At 50.1% G+C, this 19,213-nt stretch overlaps 2 long non-coding RNA genes across 3 annotated transcripts in view; one reads left to right on the top strand and one right to left on the bottom strand.

The window, feature by feature from the left end:
* The window catches only part of LOC106146466, a 187,275-nt gene that overhangs the window by 67,681 nt on the left and 100,381 nt on the right, over positions 1-19,213 (top strand). Inside the window, exons 2-4 of one of the 2 annotated variants that reach the window (XR_001230915.1) lie at positions 12,963-13,029; positions 14,957-15,014; positions 15,890-16,041. This is a non-coding gene — a long non-coding RNA (uncharacterized LOC106146466). The remainder of the gene's footprint in view (positions 1-12,962; positions 13,030-14,956; positions 15,015-15,889; positions 16,042-19,213) is intronic. The other variant, XR_001230914.1, reaches the window with a different exon arrangement.
* LOC102006033 lies at positions 10,141-18,608 on the bottom strand. Its single transcript, XR_263796.2, has 3 exons — positions 18,294-18,608; positions 13,267-13,409; positions 10,141-11,537 (listed from the first exon to the last, which is right to left on the bottom strand). It is a non-coding gene; the product is annotated as an uncharacterized LOC102006033 (long non-coding RNA).

The following is a 19,213-nucleotide window of genomic DNA, read 5'->3' as shown; positions in this document are numbered from 1 at the left end:
AGAGGGAACCCCTGAGTGAAGCCTTCCCCAGACATTTCTGCTCAATCTTGAAATCCATCTCATGGGTTTTCCTTCACCGAACCTGTTTTCTTTTTGGTAACCCATCTCATGAAAGACCCGGATGTTATGGAGGGTCTCCCTCTCCCCAAGTCACACCCCTAGGGGCTGCTCAGACACCTCGGGCTCCTCGGGCTTGAGAAGGAGCTTCTTTCTTGGAGAGCTGTGGGGAGATGAGGAGGGGACTCAGGAAGACCACTCATGTTGTCCGTGACAGGATTCCTGGTCTGCAAGTCCGCTTTCGCTATTCACTGTCGCTCCTTACTTATTGGCATGATGAGGCAGTTACCTCCTAAGCCATTAATTAAAAAACAAGACAAAATGAAAACCACTATTGTCTGAACACTTTTTGGGAAAATAAGCAAGATAGGGCAGATTATACCGTGGTGACAAGAGCCCCTTTGTTTCTTACCTCTGTGGAGTCTGCTGGGGGTGTCCTCCAAGCACCCATTTGGCTGGACTGGACAGTAGCTCAGCTGAGTCCACCTTCTCACTACAAGGCTACAACATGGCCAGGGACAGCATGGCAGTCACATCCCAGCTCACCTATGCTTTAGTCTAGAAAAGACGTTCGTCACTCCTGCCTACAGCCCATCGGCCAGGGTTAGAGATGTGGCCTCATCTAACGGCAGAGGGCTGGGAAGTATGAGGCTCCTTTGGGAATACTTGGTGAGCACAGCTGTTTTTGGCAAACTCACGCTGCCCTTGTTCACCCTCAGGTGAGGCTGGCATGTCCCAGGGGATTCGGAAATGGCTGCTCAGACACTCGAACAGTGAACTACCAAGAAATAATCCAGGTACAGTAGGTGAGAGCTGGAAGGTACCACAGAGCGTCAACCTGCTTACCTCCTCCTTGCTCCATTTTAGGCACAATTAGAGTGCAACTCAGAAAGACTCAATGGCTAACTCATGGTCACACAGTAAGTTAGAGGCGGGAATGGCCCAGCCAAGGCCTCCAGGTCCTTCTGCCTTTCCATGGCCTGTTCTATGGGTCAGCTGGCGGGTGTGGGGAAGAGGGGCGCTGGAGCTTTCTGGGCTGTGTAGCCTGGGGTCCCAGGGCTAGGACCTGGCCAGCCTCCCCCACCTGACTCCATTCATCCTGGGCATGATAGCCAATTAGTCAGTGTTTTTCATTACGCTGCCTTAACGACCGCTTTAGAGGCAGCCAACATGAGCGAGTGCGGCAGCTGCGATGGACAGCCGCAGTTGTAATTAGCAGAGAAATCAGGAAGGAGAAATGTGAAGCTTTTATAGTCGAGCGAACCTCAGAATTGAAATAACTCTGCTAATTGTGCTTCGTGTGCTTATTAACATGACTCTAGTTAGTAAATAATGTCCCGCGCCTGTGGCTTTCTCTCTCTATTGTCTTTGGGGGCTGACAATAAGACTGCAAATGGCTTGTGTTTTGAGCACTGACCATGTGCCGGGCACTATTATTCTGTTTCGCATGTGACTTATTTGATCCTTGAAGTTAAGAGGACACTGAGGCACGGGGAGGCTGTCCTGCCCCAGGTCCTGGTGTCGTAGAGGAGCAGACAATCTACCTTTGCTACTCTTAACCACTGGGCCATGGGAATAAAGCTGGGCCTTTTTGTACGGCAGGGATTTCTTTTCAGGCATCTTGGACATCCAAGGGGATGTGCAATGAATTCAGGGAGCCTGTGAACTTGGCTGAGGAAAAAGTTACCTCTTCATGGGCACTAACCTTTCACTGAAATTGAGTAGTGACATGACAAATGTAGGTGACAAGCCACAGCAGAATTAGCAGTTGCTGGGATTTGTCACCAGCAGAAAACAGGCTTTTTCAAACCATATTACAGACGTTCTAATATCTAGAAAAACAATTCTGCTCGTCACTACTTTCTGCCACTAGAACTTGTCATTTATAACATTAATAAAAGACACACATATTACTATAATATGCATTTATTTTTCATAGTATACATGTGTTAAAAAAACTCTTCTGGTGATACTTTAATAAAGTTGGCTTCCTTTGCAATCTTTTGTACTTTATTATTTATTTATATTTTTTTTTCTTTTTTCCTTTTTTTTTTTTTGCCTTTTTTTGAGACAGTCTCGTTATATAGTTCAGTCTGCCCTTGAGCTCACTTTGTAGCTCAGGCTGACCTCGAACTTGCAACCATCCTCCTGCCTCAGCCTTCTGAGTGCTGGGATTACAGGCATGCACCACCACTCTTGGCCTTTATTATATGTTTTTAAAGGCATGATTCTGAGAAAGATCCCACAGGCTTTGCAGCCACAGTGCAAAAAAGGTGACAAATCCCTCCTACAGAGTGTCCCTGAGACTTGCTCACCGGCCCCAGTGGCCACTGTACCTGTGAGTGAGTAAGTTACAGTTGATTGACACTCTTCCTGCTTTCTATGGAGCTACAGAAAACTCTTGAGATGTGTCCAGTTCCTCTCTTCCCCACTGTGCACGCTGTACCCCTGCATGTCCTGCTGTTGCTCCGTCACTGGGTTCCTTGACACAGTTTGGGACCATGAAGTGCAGCACCTCTTCCTCACTCTGGGGAAGCCCCCCTGGACCCCCAGGTGGGGTTGAGTGACACCCTGTCCCCCCCCCAACCCCGCTGAGCTCCAGGGTGGTATCTATCACAGGAGACTGGCTTAGAAGAGGTGAACAATGATGGAGCCATTCAGAGAGGCTGGCTTCAGTGCCACTGGGCAAAGGCTTTGGGCAGGGACACCCGGTCACCAGTTCTGCTCCCTCCCCTGGATGAGGATGTGGCCCTATCAGTGCTGGGTTAGGTTTATGAATCTGGAGTGTCTATGAGCATTCTGTGAAGTGAGCACAGAGGCCGTCAGGGTCAAGTGTCTGCCTGGTGCCAAGAGCCCTCAAATGTGAGAAGGCAGTGGTGTCGCTGCAGCTGCAGGACCTACCTTTGTGAAGAAGAACTCTAGTCATGTGACTAAGTAGCTGCCAGGGGCCAGGGACATAGTAAGTGCGGCTGCACCTGCTTCAGCTCTGGACAGCAGGAACCTCTTGCTGGACTCCCTCGGCTTAGCGAGCTGTGGTGGAATCCCACTTGCTACGGAGGCCGTAGATGCTGATTGGAGCATGTCATTGTATAGAAGTCTTCATTTTCTCTTCACAAGCCCCCTAGAGGTAGTGATGTTACCACGATGGTACACATTTGGAAACTGAGGCACAGAGAGTTTCCATACTTTGCCCAGGATCACACAGTGGTGAAACCAGGAGTAAAATCCTACTCCTTGATTACAAAGCCAGAACTCTGAACGCCAGACCTGCCACACTGCCTGTGAGATGTGTGCTCCAGAAGGTCTTGTATAATTCAGAAACTTGCATAATTTAGGACAAATCTTGACAAAGGTTGGTAGGTGTTTCTGTTTATCAGCTAAAGTGGCACTGCTTTGCGGTGAGCACGCAAACACAGTTTACAATTCACTGGGCCTGACAGCTTTAACATTCTTCAAGCTTAAAAAAACGTTAGAGATACATATTATTTCAATTTTGCATATAAAGTGAGACTTTATTAATATCTTTATATCACAGTGCCAAGTTCACATAATGCAAGATGTCATAAAACATGGAATCACTTATTGCCAAATGACTTCGATTTTCAGCTCTCAGGGGGCGCTAGGCTGTGAGCTGGTCCCGGGAAGGTCTGTCATCATTCACTTGTGTCCCCTGGGCCTAGCACAGTGCCCGGCACCAATGCAGGAATGGCTCTTCTGTGAACTTGGTCTAATCTGAAGCAGCTCAGTTCAGCTGGTTGCAATTTGGGAACAGGTAGGGAAAAAGGAGGAAGCCTCCCTGAAAGGTTGTATTTCTCAATAGCTCACTCTGCATTTACCATCTCTTTCTTTTTCTCCCTTAAAAAGGGAAGAGATGAAAGACTTGCTGGTAACTGAGCATGAAAAGGGGGAACTGCAGGACACAAGCCAGGAAATTAGCGGCTGGGCCAGAGCTCTGTGTTAAAGAACTGCGTTTGGGGATGGGGATGGACTATGCGCAGGGCCTGGGACCAGGTCGGGGTGTTTGACTCCCAGCAATGGAAACCAGTTCTGGGTCACTTAACACAAAGGGGATTCACTTGAAGGTTTGCATCATCCATTGCATGAATGGAGACTGGGAAGGGAGTCATGGGGACAGGAGAAACCAGCAGGGGCCCCATGGGGCAGGACAAGGGAAAGAAGGGCCCACCAGAGGTGATGGTCTGACCTCATTCCCCAGTGCGCATTGCCGGGGGTTTCCTAACAGAGAGGTTGCGTGTTGAAAGGCAGGGAGCATGGGTGCTGGCGCTGAAGGGGAGTAGGTCCTCATGTGAATTGCTGAATGGTCAGGCCGGAAGGACAGTGAAAGTCACCTAGTTCTTCTTCCTTGCGTCATAGTACAGAGGACTGACCTCACTGTCGGTAGCAGCAACACAAGCTGGACCAGAGCCCTGTCTCCTGGGTCCCTCTTTTCCCCTGACAGGAGGAGAGGATGAGGACTTTAAAGGGTACCTCAGTCTCCATCATGCTGGGTCTGAGGCTCTCCCACCCATACCCTGGGGGGCCTTCTCTCATACACCCCAATTCTTTCTTAACCCACAACATGTGTGCCCTGAAACGGTGCCTGGACGTATAGGGACACAATCCAGATCAGTTCTAGGGGTGGATGGCACCATGAATGAGACTGTTGTATCTCGGGATGGGTGTAAAGGTCTGGGGCCCCTAACCAAAGCCAGACCATTTTCCTCGGTGAGCAAGAATTCAGATGGCAGGGCAGCTTGGAGGGCAAAGTAAGGAGAGGAGATACCCAGGATTGGACAAACCCCGGCTGGTGTCATGCCCCTTTGGGTGTCATCTACTCATAAGTCTATGAACCCCAGGTAATTTTACTACCTGAAGGTTACGGCTACTGCCTGATCTTTCTAATTCATTGGTCTTAAGGTGGGTGGAGGACTGGGGCAGAAACTAAGGTTAATTGAGCTCCTAGTATTTGCCAACACTTTACTTGTGTGATCTCTTTTTTTCTGGTACTAGGAACCAAACCCAGGTTCCCGTGCGTGTTAGGCAAATGCTATACCACTGAGCTACACCCACAGTCCTCCGTATTTTACTTTTTAAAATTTTGAGACAGGGTCTCACTATGTTGCCCAAGCTGGGTTCAACCTTAAAATCCTCCTGTCTCAGTCTCCTGAGTGGCTGGGAGTACAGTTGTGTTCCACTGCACCATTCGATCCAATTTTTCCCTCAGTCCCAGGTGTGCAAGCCCCTCAGCTGGACTCTGTGGCAGAGCCGAAGCTAGCATGAGGACCTTGATTTGCTGGCTTTCGAGCAGGTCTGGGTCTAGGGAAAAACAGGGGAGGGAACGTGGAACCCCATTTCATTCCATGACTGCAGCGATGAGGGAACAAGGCCGTGAGAAATAAGGGCAGATTCCCTGGGCACAGCCACCACTGCTTGGAGATCAGTTACCAGTCAGACCCCTGCCTGCGGTGCAGATCTTGCCCAGAAGCCTTAGCAGAGGCTCTGGAGAGAAGGATGTCACCAGGGGACCCCCTTTCCTTACCCAGGGCCTGATCAGCCTCAGCTATTTCTCCATTACCATCAGTGCTGTCAAATCCTGGGCACTAGCATAAGGAGCTGAGCCTAGCTGCTCCTGGGACAGAGACTTTGGGTCTTTGAAGTGCGCCTTCTTCTTCTCCATAAGAACCATGCTGAGAACCACCCTGAATGATGGCGTTCCCCACCTTCCCTGGCAAGTAAATGTGCTCATATGGCCAAGCTCTGGAGAGTGGGATGGAAGCAGAAATGACATGCACAGCTTCCAGGAAGTGTCTTTTAAAAAAGGCATGGAGCTCCTATTCTCTCATTTTTTCTTTCCTGCTGATGCGATGCAGATGTAGTAAGCAGCGCTGGAACAGCCACTCTGGGCCAGGAAGTGAACTGAAGAAAGAGAGCCCAGTGGCAGGAGCTTGCAGCCCTGGCCCTGAAAGAACTCTAAGAACCCTGGGCCTTCACCAGGAATGTTGTAGCTAAACCCACGGCTGATTCAGCTGGACCCCTCCTTGCCCTGTGACCTGGGCTCAGCCTCTGGAGCCTCTGGTGGTGGTTGATACTGACAGCTGCACATGTGTGCGACCTCCTACGCAAGGGTAGGAGTGAGTGGGTAATGGGAGTTTCAGCTCCCTGGAGACAGAAGGAGGAGGGCTGGGGCCTCAGTCTCTGGGCAAAAAGGAATTCAGAATTTGCTCCCTGGAGACAGAAGGAGGAGGGCTGAGGCCTCAGTCTCTGGATAAAGGGGAATTCAGCATTTGCTCCCTGAGGAGGAAATGGGGTTGTGGAACTTGGGGCACACTCAGCTCCTACTTCTGCTAACTGCATGTCAAGTGCCTCAGACGATTCATTCTCACTGAATCTCAACTTCCCCATCTGTAAGATAGGCGCAGTGACACCCACACACGAGCAGAGTCTAGGTACGTAAAGGCCCCTGGTGAGGCAGGAGCAGCTGTTGTTTTTATCACTGGTTTGAGAGGCCAGAGACCCCAGCCCTCCCAGCTGAGGCTGACCTCACCCTCAGGGCTCCTCCACATCCCTGGCTTCCCCAGGCTTGGAAAACCCTAAGTAATGTCCAAAGTAACAGGGGGGCTAAACTTTCAGAATGGAGGAGGGCAGAAGAGGGACTGGAGAGTGGGAGCCGGGAGAGGTGTGTGAGTGTGTGGGGCTATGAGAGTTTGTGCCCTGGACATGGAGGCCTGGGAAGGCCAGAGACCTGATCCCCAGCTCTGTCCATAGGTTCTGAGGGACCCTGAAAGTCCAAGGTCACCAGAGAGCTGGTTGGAGGAGCAGAGACCAGAGCCAGGCTTCTCCCCTCCAGCTCTGCGTGAGCCCTTGCTGGAAAACCCTTCTCTCTCTTCCTTGAAGCCCAGAAGCCTGGGCTTCCCTGATTAGGATGCTAATGGAGGGAAGGGGGTGAGGAAGTGGGGGAGCCGCAGAGCCGGAGAAACGGAGAAACTCGAAACAGCCGGGGACTGGGAGCCAGTGGCTAATTAAAGGCTCCATGTCAAAGAGGAATGCCAACTAGGTAATTTCCATGCCATTTGAATAATGGGGAAAACGTTTACCATTTCTCAAGTTTGCTTGTTGAAAAGAGAGAGAGGAAGAAAGCAAATGGAGGGGAGGAGGCTGAGGCTGCTGGGGCCTCTAAGCGCTGCTCCTAAGGAAGTCGGGGGAGGGGAGAAGGTGGAAATCCCAGGGGAGCAATTTTTTTGTCTTTGCCCCTCAAAGTCCTGTGCAGAGTCCTGAAGCCTGGGCTAGGAAGATGGGCAGCCCTGCAGAGTGGCTATGACACTAGATCCCAGCAGAGCTGAGGAAAGCCTGAGTATACACTGGACTTTCCAGTTTCCAAAGCCCGCCCACTTCCCTTGCCTCACTGGATCACCATGACAGGCTGCCCGGGCACCATGGACAGGGTGATGATGATGATCCCCATAGTGGTGGTGATGGCGGTGCCGGTGATTTGAGGGAACAACTCACCCCTAAAGAGTGGGAATGAGTTGTTCAAGGCCACATTTGTTCATTTATATTCATTCATTCATTTATTTAACAAGAAGACAGGCTCTTTATTGGGGACCGACTGTGGGCCAAGGATCAAGGATGAATGACATGGCCCTGCTTCCAGGGAACTCAGGTCCATAGGTAGAGATGGAGAGTGAAACCACCCATCGCTGCCTTTGGGTATCCGTCTACCTGGACCTCCCTGGGAGGAGGACTTTAAGCTGAGCTTTTGAGCATATTCCAGGCTGGGAGAACAGCATATTTGAGGACTTGGAGTCCGTGGAGGGAATAATGAGAGTCTAATGTAAGAGGGCAGTAGGGATCATAGGGTGAGGCTGGGGTGGGAGGTGGAGGGGACCACAGAGGCAGCCCTGGACAGATCTTCAGGCCACAGCACTGTAGAGAGAGGGTGAGGGGGTGGTGATGGATGTAGATCATTCCATGTCCATGGTTACTACTGACTTTCAGAGTCACACCAAAGACCCAGCCTCCTTCTACCCTCCTTAGCCTGATCCATTGAGCTCTTTCACATTATGGGCTCCCAAGAATAGGAAGTCAAGCCATGGGGCAGGGGTCCCTATGGCTCTGGTCTACTCCACCCCTCCATTCATCTTGCCTTTTCACTTTCTATATTCTGATACTTGGATCTCTGGGGCCTTGCTGACCTCCCTGGGCTGTCCGGGTCCTGTCACATGCAAACCAATTCATCTAGAGCCACTAGCCCAACCATCCCCCTTTAAGGGGCTCTTACATGCAAAGCCAGTGTTACTCATTGCTGCAGGGCTGAGCACCACACAACCGGTGATAGTCCCTATACCCCAGAACTCACTAGGATGATTCAGTTAGCCAATTCTCAGCCTGCCTGCCCAACCTCACCCATTCCTTCACATGGAGACCACAGTAAAGCTCTTGTCCACATTTTCCTTTCATTCTCTCTGCCTCTTGAGCCATGCTGGTGTTTTCAATGGCAGTCGGTTTCTGATCTGTGGGTCTCACCTTACCAGAATAATAATGACTCCTCCATTGTACATATTGCCTTGAATCAGTTACCTACTGATGTTTAGCAAATTATCCCCAAGCACAGTGGTTTAAAAAAAAAATAAACATTTATTGTCTGTTATGATTTCTTTGGGTTAGACATTTGGGGGCAGCCTACCAGGGACGCTCTGGCTTGGAGCTTCTTGTGAAGCCACAGCCAGTATGCTGGGCCAGGGCTGCAGTCATCTCAGGGCTTGATTAGGGCTGGAGAATCTGTGCCAAGGCGGTCTACTCCAGGATGGCTCATTTACTTGGCTGTCAGTGTGACCTCCGTTCCTTACCACAGAAATCTCTCCCTGAAACTGCTTGAGTGTCCTCACAGCATGGCGGTGGGCCTTCCCCCGAAGGAGTAAGAGAAGGAGTAAGAGGAATAAGGTGGAAGTGACCTTCAGTGATCCAGCCCCAGAAGTCACACACTGGCCTTTTTCAACCACCTTCCCTTTGGTTACACGTGATGGGAGAGAACCACACAGAAGCCTGTGTAGCAGGAGGCTGGGTCACTGGGGACTGTCTTGGAGCAGGACACCATACCCCTCCTTGCAGAGAACAGCAGGCAGAGCAGCCCCATAGCAGACCGTGATGGGAGGTGGTCTCTCTGTTGATAACAAAAAGGGCAGGGTCTTCTTGGGTCCTTACGACAGTCAGGCCTCCAGTGGCTCTGCTCCCACCTATCGGGTTTGCCATCCTAATGATGTAGGAAGGATCTATTCTGCTTTGCAGAACCGGAAAGAAGAATAGCAGAAACAGTGTCACTTCTCACCCCTAATCCTGCTTCTTCACACAGGTAATCTGGTTTCCCAGAGGACTTCACAGACGCATTTGCATAACCACCCAAGGGTACATCATTCTTTCCTTTAAGCTCTGTCTCGGCTCCAAATTTCCAGTGGGATCCCACACACTTAAATCTGTGTGGGGCTTCCCTTCCTCCCCTATGACCACACTGCTCCCTGGATGGCTCAGGGCAGGACAGCGCTTGGTGTTAGCTCTGCTTGGTGCCCTCACATTGCCCAAACCCTGTGCAAGCCGGGCCCCGGATCCAGTCTGGACCAACTCTTCTCTGTTGTCCTTCTCAGTTTCCCTTGGTGGTGAAGGCTGAGGAGCTCAGGCTGTCCCAACCAGAAGGGACCTTGGGCTGTCTTGTGCCGCTCCAGCACTTTACAGACCAGACTCTGTGAGGACCAGTGAGATCCCAAGGTTATATGACAAGTTGGTGGCAGAAATACTGGGTGGGGCAAGGACCAGGCCTCCTGATCCCCATGCAGGGCTCTTTTGTTCTCTCTGCTGGGCATGGCCAGCAGGTGTTCTGATTTTGGTTGTTCTAGACAGCCCCTGGGCCACCATGGCTTTGACATTCTCATCTCTTCAAGAGAGGCAGGCCAGGTGCCAGGATGGCATGGAGGGAAAGGGGAAGCTGTCAGTGTGGACAAGCCAGATCCCACACTTTCTGGTGTGTGTGTGTGTGTGTGTGTGTGTGTGTGTGTGTGTGTGTAAGATATTGTGGGAGATATATATAAAGAAGTTGATCAAACCTGAGACCTTCATACTTGGTAGGGAACAACAGAGCAAAATATGATCAGAAAGCTAGTGCAGAATGAGCAGACCCCATGGACCTGGCACTGACAGGTCCTTGAAGGCTGGCTGAAGTTTGAGAAGCTTGTGTGTGTGTGAGTGTGTGTGTGTGTATGTGTGTGTGTGTGTGTGTGTGTGTGTGTGTGTGTGTGTGCTCCCAGGTACACCTCTACTCTGCCAGACACAGGAATAAGCCAAGGCAGGAGAGATAGCAAAGTGTGGAGTTCCTTGGTAGCCCACAGCTCCTTCTACCCTGCCATGGGCATCCTGCAGGCTCACAGAAGGCTGGGAGGAGCTAGTTCTCTGGCCTGTGCTTTCTGTTGATCTCTGAGGCCTTATGGAGTCCCCTTCCAGTCCCTGTCTACTTCCCAGAGTCTATTCCTGGCTGGTTTGACTTGATAATTTCTAAGTCTTCATTTTTGGCCATTCCTCTCCCTAAACTGTCCCCTGCTGTGAACTCTAAAAGGCAAACTCATTTTGATATTGGCTTGAATAAACCTTAATCTCAATTTTCAATAAGAAATGTGCTAGGAAAATACCATCCAGGTGCCCAGGAAAAAATGGCTCTTGAATCATTCAAAGATTAAATTTCTCTCCCCCTCAGGCTAGAACAGCCCACCCCAGGGCAGAGTCTGGCTCTGTGTCATCAGACGGCAGGGAAAGGGTAGGAAACCAATGTGCTGGGGTCTGCTTGTGCTAGATATGTGGCACCTTTGTGTGTGGCTGAATGTCCCTGGCATGGGAGAAATTTTGTTTCTTCTTATAGTCAAGGATCCAGAAGACCAGAGCAGGGAGGTGCTTTTCCATGCCCACTCAGCTAGGATGTGACTAAGACAGCTTTGGAAGCTGGGTCCTGTGACACCAAGTTCTAGGTGCTTTTTCTAAACCACATGGGCAAGCAGAGGTGGCAGCTGGGCTTCACCATCCCCACCACAAGCTCTGCAGACTTGGCCTGCTAAGACCCTCAAAGAGCTACGAAGGGTTGGCCCCCCAAGGCGGCCAGCATTGCCACCTGCAGGGACTGGGTTAAAGAGAAACACTGACACTAATTGGGGAGCAAGTGTCCCAACATCTGTGTTTCCTGTAACATCTGTATTTCCTGTCTTAGTTGTTTGGCCCAACAAAACGGCTTTGTCTTGGTTGGCCCAGCGACAGCATCTTGTCATGCTTTTCCTGCCTCCTCCAGCTTAGCTCTCTAGGACTAAACGTGCTTCTCTCTTTGTCCCTATTTTCAGACCCATGGACAGGAGACCCGGCATGCTGCCCAGAGGTTCATCATCTTGGTGTGTGATCCTGAGCAACAAGTTGCTTAGCCCCTCTGGGTCTCAATTTCTTCACCTGCAAAACTGGAGGGAAAGGATTGGATCAGATGGTTGCTTAGGGTCTATGAAGACTTCCTTCCCACTTTTTTTAAAAAATGGATTTATCTTTTGTTTTTGTTTGTTTTTGAATCAGGCTTTCACTATGTAGTCCAGGCTGGTATTGAACTCAAAATCCTCCTGCCTCAACCTCCTGAGTGTTGTGATTATAGATTTGTGCCAAAACATCTGGCTTTCCTTCCCATTCTGAGGACTGGTACTTGGAAGGACAGTGGAAGCCAAGGCCTAAAGCCAGGCTAGAGAGATGAGAGATGCCCCCGGGAGTGGTGTCTTCATCCAAACACATTCTGTTGGAGAGGGATGCCATTTGCACGTAATTTACTCTTCCACTGAGAGTCAAATGTTCTAACACACTCACTCCAATCTCTCTGTCCTGTTCCACTTTCTGTTTCCTGATTTCATTGTCCCACCCTAACTTATGGCAGCCCTGGAGCTGTCTGGCAGGCTGGGCTACCTGCTCTAGAAGGACTGAGTTTGTCAGGAAGGCATGACTGGGCCTCAAATGTAGCTTAGCCTGACTTCAGAGTATGACTCAGTTTTATGATATCTATCCTATGCCTGGAACTGTCACCGTGACTCATCATTTCTAAAGAAACATAACCCTGGAGAGGATGAGCAACTGGTCTGAAATGACGTGGCGAGGTGGCAGAGTCAGCATTCGGATCCCCAGCTGTTTCACTCTCAAACTGCATTCTCCTCCCTGCTCCGTGCTGCCCACCTGCTTGGGGACATCTACTGGGCTGTAGCATCGGCCCAGCTGCTGGTGATGATGATAATACAATTGCCAGGAAGTGTGGCTCATGGGCCGGGAGTCTGGCTGCTGCTTTTGAGTTTGCTAGACATGAGGCCCCACCCAAACCTGCATCAGGGTCTGCATTTATCAGGACCCCCAGAAGGCTGGAGAGCACAGGACAGATGGGAGTCCTGCTCTACAGCTCTGTCTTCCAAGCTGCTGTGAGGTTCTGGAGTCACCTGACACTACCCGCAATCTCTGTAGTCTTGGCCTTGCCAAGACCCGAAAGGGGTTGGCAAAGGCCTGCTGACATCTTCAGGCCTGGGGATGTCACAAACTTGGTTACTGGGGCACTGGAGTTCCTGGCGTTGGGCTGTGTCTGGTGTGGGGATGAGATAACACCCCCTAGGCAAGACTCTGGAAGTCTCCCCACCTAAAATCAACTAAACCTTGGGTTATTTTTTTTTGCATCAGGAATCGAACTCAGGACCTTGCCAGGCAGGTGCTTGTGCCACTGAGCTACATCCCCGACCCTGGGTTAGGCTTTAATAATTTTGCATGGAACATTATTTCATCAGAATGAGGCGGGACTGTTAGGGTTAGTTGCTTCAAAGAAGTTTTTTCAAAAAGATGACTAATTCCATTTGTCTGTTTTACAGGTGAAGAAATGGATACTTGCGAAGGGCAGGAACCTGCCCAAAATCACATGGAGTCTAGGATGAGAATGTAAGTATGTCAGTAAGGACTGCTTGGGGCTGCCAAAGTGACAGCAAACCTGCCTAGAAGTGGCTTAAGCAAATAAAGCTTTTTCTTCATGCAACAAGGAGCCCGGGCACGCAGTGCGGAACACTGATTCCACCACGGCTCAGCGTGGTATCTGTGGCCCAGGTACATTCTGCCGCCCTTAGCCTGGGGCTCTTATCCTGGCAGGAGATGGCTGATACTGCTCCACACCTTACATACCTTGTGTCCAGGCAGGAAGAAGAGGGAAGGGTGATTTAGCAGAGGGCGTCCTAGTCCTGTCTTTTCATTCGGGGACGACACCCTTCCGAGAGGCATCTGCCTATTTGCTTTAGGTCAGAACTCAGCTCTGTGTTCACTTCTAGCTGGAAGACAGACAAGGGAAGGGGAGTAGGGAACGAGCTTAAGTCAAATCATCCAGTGGAAGCTAGATGTAGTTGTGCACATCTGTCATCCCAGTACTCTGGGAGGCTGAGGCAAGAGGATCACAAGTTTGAGCCCAGCCTGGGCAATTTAGTGACTTAGGAAGACATTGTCTCAAAATGAAAAATAAAAAGGGTTGGAGATGTAGTTCTGCAAAGACTTTGGGTTCAATCCTCGGTGCTGTGAGGCAAAAACAAGAAGCCAAGTGTGGTGGCACCTGTCTGTAATCCCAACAGTCAGGAGGCTGAGGCAGGAGGATCCCTGTGAGTTCAAGGGCAGTCTGGGCTACACAGTGGGTTCAAGGCCAGCCTGAACTATGTAGAGAGACCCTGTTTCAAAACAAAACAAAACAATAAACAAAAAGCCCCCAAATCTCAAAAACAAAAATCAACAACAAAATCAAACCAAAAACCAAACCAGAAACAAGAAACAAGTAAACAACAACACCCCACCCAACAAAAAACAAAAATCAAGACAACTGTATGGTGGATACTTCCCTGTCTATGGAGCATATCCTGAGAGTTTCCTCAGTCCCAATCTTGTAGCCTGTAGGATAGGGTGGGGTGGGATATGTTCAGAGCAGACAGGCACCCACTGAAGGCTAGAGTTTGAACGTTCCACCTCATAAGGGTTATGAGAAGTATCTGGTGTGGGGACAAGAGCTTTGTTAAACAAAGACTGACGTACTTGGAGACACAGAGACACAGGACATGGATTAGAGTGGGAACCACTAAGGCTAATTCTAATTCTCTGATTCTCTGCACAGCTCACAGCCCCTAATGAAAACATGTGTAAGAAACCCGCAGGGTTAATTTTGCTGAAAAAAATTCCAGTAAAGCTCCATTAGATTTTCGCGTTAAATTAATGTAATGGATGCTTAAAAGCCATGCTAATTAGGCTTCGTTATTAACAGGAATGTCAGGTGGATGGGATGTGGCCCGAAGCTGACATTTTATTCAAGCGACCTGTGGGAGACGGATTTGTCAGTGGTCATGAGACTCGGGCATCATCTGGTCCCAGCTCCCTGACTCCGGCTCTCTGCTTGGAATTTCTTTAATCATTTAGGTTCATTGCCTGGGACTAGAATATTCTCTTCACCGAGATGACAGAGAAGAAAACTGTTCTCTGTTGGATTATTTATTTATTTATTTATTTATTTATTTATTTATTGTGCATGGTTTCAATTTTCCCATCTATGAGCCATCTTTCTGTCTCTGTTAGGATCAGGGCAAGAATGTGCCCTTGTTCAGAAACCTTCAGTGCCTCCTTTTTTTTTTTGTCAAATGAATCCAAAATCCTGACTTGGCCTTGTGAGATTTAGCCCCAAATCATCTTATTTTTGGGCGGGGCGGCTCTCCTATATATCTCTATCTGTACCAAGGGCTGCCCCTTCCCTGAGCCAGGCCTTCCAATCCCTTCTTGACTTTGGCTATTGCTCCTAAGCCCCCTTGTCTCAGCCCTCCAACACTTCTTTTATTCTGTCCTTTAGGATACAAGGAATGCACAGCTTGCTGTCTGCCTGACATAGAGCATCTGGCATGTTTGAGGTGGGTCTCCGTGCAATTCCTGATTCATTTTCCCGTTTCCCTCAACCCCTCTGCTGGGCCAGGTAGAATATCTCCAGGTGGTGCCCTGCCCTGCATCGGGGCCTGGGAACTCCGGCACCACACGGCGCTGGGAGAGAGGCTGTCTTTGGGAAAAGGGAAACTTACAAACCAGAGGAGTGTGAGAAAAGGGAAGGTTGGATTTCTTCTTCTCTGATCCTCCTGGCCCTCTGGCCCAGGACGTGCATTGGATCCTGAAGGGGGTTTGTGCACCTGTACAAGGACACTGCCCCTCCTCTTCCGGCTCCTCTACCTTTTGGCAGTGGAGAGGCTGCTTGGTTTCAGCAGCTTGGATTTTGGTGCCAGCTGTTGGTAGGAGCTGGCTGTAACATGTATCCAATGTCCCTAGGGCCCACGGAAGTTTGCACATCAAAGGTGAGGTGGAGGGGACTGTGAGCCTTTCAGGAAGCTGAACTTGACCACAGCTACCCCTTGAGAAGAAGGAGAACCCAGAGTTAATTTCCAGCAATTCTCTTCCTGTGTCATGGTCCAGTTGGCCCTGGAGACTTCAGGACATAAACCTGTTCACAGGGGACCAGGTGTCTCCCAATCTGGACTGAGGGGAGAGAGTTCACTTGGACCTCTGTGCTTTTTGTTCTTAAGAGGATACCACATATTTATCCAATCCCCGAGCCTGGCCATTCCCTTGATGATTAGTTCAGAGTTTCCCTCTGAGGTTCCCCACGTACCCAGGTGCAGGATGAGTTCCATGGCACACTACAGGAAGACTAACAAGGGTGACTGCTCCTGGCTTGAGTTGGCAGGAGGGAAAGGGCATAGATCTAGGAGCTTTGTCAGTCACTTGAAAGCCTTTTCAGAGTCTTACCAGCTTGGATCAAGGAGTAAGTTGTGGAGAGCCCTGCACTGTCCCAAGAAGCAGCCGGAGATGGATCCTCTGGGCCCTACACTCCAGACTTCAGGAGCTACTGGAGGAGGAGATGTCTATTCAGGCACCAGCTAAAGTCAAAGGGTCAGCAGCTTGTGTGTGTGTGTGTGTGTGTGTATGTATGTGTGTGTGTGTGTGTGTGTGTAATGCAGGACCTTCCACTGCATAACAGAGTGGTGATTCCTCTAAGACTGGGTTTGTCACAGACAGATACTTTCTGAGACACTGTCTGAGATACAAGCCCATGCTGGCTGTCAGCAAGCAGCCCAGCCATAGCACTGACAGTAAGGATGATGGCAGGAATGAGACCCAGGCCTTTCCTTGATGGCCCCATGCTTGGTCCCCCTGCTCCCAGCCTCCTCTAGCTCTTGTCTCTAAGGCAGGCTGAGTGGGTTTGTCCCTGAGCCTTAGTGTGATGAATGCACCAGATGGGACCCACCCTGCCTGACACCTTTTCCCTGGACCTTCTCTGAATGCCTGGGTGATCTCTCTGCTCTAGATGGCAGGAAGGAAGGAGGCTCTGGCAAGGAAAACAATGCTCAGGGGTATGGCCAGGATCTAGAAGAAATGACACATGCATGTGTATGTGTATGTGTATGTGTGTGTAAGAGAGAAAGAGATACACACACACACACACACACACACACACACACACACACACGTATGGTGGGAATCTCCAGACAGAAATGGAGGGGAAGTGTTCCAGGACCTGCCCTCCTACCTGACACTGGGAAGACATGGGTAGGGGTCTGAGAACCTCTAAGAAAGGGTGGCCCCAGGCTACCCCTGCAGGATTTTTAGGCCTCCACTCCTGGTCACAGCTGGTGGCTGCAGGCTTGTTGACCTCTGTGGTAGGAGAAGAGCATGGAAGGCAAAGCTGCTGGGGAGCACCCAGGAAACCTTTGCCTTGCTGGCTGGAGTGTAGGTAGGAAGAGGGAAGCAAGGGCTACAGGGTTTGTGCGAGGGATCTGTACCTGTGCTGTGGGCTAATTAGAGGGCAAGCTGCTGAAAGATGAACCCTTTCCCTAACCCTGGCTGCAGTCAGAAGCCACAAGCATTGAACAGAGAAATGTGGAACGTGGGTCCTCTCTGCTTCCTGGACCTCAGAGGCTAAGACTTTCCACAGGATCAGCAGGAATAGAAATCCTATAGTTTCTGTCCACTGCAACTCCCCACCTGCCTCTATTCTATTTTGCATCATAACTCACTCAGATATGAGCAGCCATGAAGGAGGCTGCCATCTTGCCCACCCCAGGAATGGATCCTAATTTTTAAAAACTCAAATATACTCATCCTATTTCCTTTGCTGGTGATGAATAATATGGGCCTTATGATCACTGTGGCAAACTACTCACTATTGTTTAAGTTTACAGTTTATCAACTGGAGTTTTATAGTTGAGAGCAAGGTATAACACATAAATAAGCACATATTATTTATTTATAGCACATACATAAATGGCATGTTCCAGTAAAACTTTACTCACAAAAACAGGTGGCAGGCCACATTCAGCCTCCTGGCCATGGTTTGCCAACCTGTCATTAAACTCACAGAGTCTCAGCTTCCTCATCTGAAAAATGACGCTAGTATTTCTTAATTTCTCATTCCCTCATGGGGCAAATTTGAGCATCATAGGTGATGTTTTAAAACGATTGCTACATAAACTATAATGTACACATGCCTCTCCCTTCCTCCCATGAGAACCAAAGGTTTTGGGGCTTACAAGAGAAGTGCTTGATTTGCCACTCAGCATTACTGTGTGACTTTGGGAAAATCACTGAACTTATTTGAGCATCACTTTTCTCTCGTATCAAATAGGGAGGCTGAGGCCTACTTCTCATGGTGTTGCAAGGGTTAAGTGGATAATGCCTGTAAAGTGCTGCTCTGAGTCCTCAAGGAATGGTAATATTATTAAGGATTAAAGCCTTCTGCTCCCAACAGGGCCCATCCCACCCCATCTCACCCACCTGTCTTGCCATTTGGTGAATCTGTTTCTTCCTCCAGTTCCCGTGGGCCCAGGAGCCCCTGGGGCGGGGTACGAACCTCCCCTCCCCCTGCCACGTGAGCTGTGAGCTGTGCGCTCGCTCCCTTTCTCTCTCTCTCTCTCTCTCTCTCTCTCTCTCTCTCTCTCTCTCGTTCTCTCTCTCTCTCCTGCCCACACAGGGCCCTCCCCACTGCACCGCTCCCCCATTTAACAGAACGAGTAATTAACAATGTTAATTCTAATCTCATTTGCTAATGAAGGCAGTCTAATTGCACCATAATTGGCAGCGGCAACAGCAGAAAAACACAAAATAAACCCTGTGTGTGTAATTCGGTTTAACTTCTTTATAATTACCTTGAGGGCTGGGACCGCGTGGCCCGGATGCAGTGGGGTGCGGAGGTTGGGCGTTAAGGGGAATAGGAGCCGGGACCTGAAGCAGGGTGGAGCGGCCCATGCCACCTCCGCGTCAGGCTCTGCCCGAGAGTCCAGACAACAGTTCCTTCACTTCACCCCACTTTCCTCCTGTGGCCAGAGTCCGCTGCTGTGCAGGCGGGCGGGCCTGTTCCTGGGGACTACAGCCTCCCTTCAGGTCTTCAGGAGCTTGTTCTTCCCAGCTACATTCCTCCTCCGTAGCCGGGAGGCGAGTCCAACATCTGTCCGCCTGCCTTTCCCTTCTCCCACCCACCTCTTCCGGCCACACAACCTCAGAGCCTGCCTTTGAACACCACTCCTGCCCCGTCCCTGTCGTCCTGCCCGAACCCCAGGGACCTGGTCCCCGACCCCAACGGGCAGGCCTGGCACTCCCTCCCCTTCATCTGCTGGGAACTTGCGTTAGACCACACCTGCTGTAAGTTCACAAGGGACGGTTGGCATGCGTGTCACTAGATCGCTCTTCTTATCTAAGTACTCCCAGTGCCTGGCTTATTCTATTTCTGTAGGATCCTCGAATGAGACATAGGTGGCTGTGGGGAAAGTTCTGGAAGTAACTGGCAGGGGGCTAAGAGTCCTGGGTTCGAGCCCTGTCTCTTGTTAAACTGCTCTGTTAACTTGTGCAGTTCTCTTTGTATAGCAAAAACTTGCATTTCCTAGTTCTTCATTTTCCACTTGCTCTCAGTGTCAGGGATGTTTGAAATTTTATCCCACAGCCCCCGGCAATCAGCCAACATCCTAAAGTCAAGGCCTGTCTGTTTTCATTGGAGGTGAAATTTCCCGCATAAGCCTCTAGTGCAAGCTTCTCCCATCTTCACACGGGAACCTCACTCCGAGGTTGATGA

This window comes from Chinchilla lanigera, unplaced genomic scaffold (assembly GCF_000276665.1).
Source record: "Chinchilla lanigera isolate Chin_1 unplaced genomic scaffold, ChiLan1.0 scaffold00080, whole genome shotgun sequence".
NCBI classification, from domain to species: domain Eukaryota; kingdom Metazoa; phylum Chordata; class Mammalia; order Rodentia; family Chinchillidae; genus Chinchilla; species Chinchilla lanigera.
The sequence above is the reverse complement of the archived record's forward strand: the minus strand, read 5'-3'. Positions and strand labels throughout refer to the sequence as shown.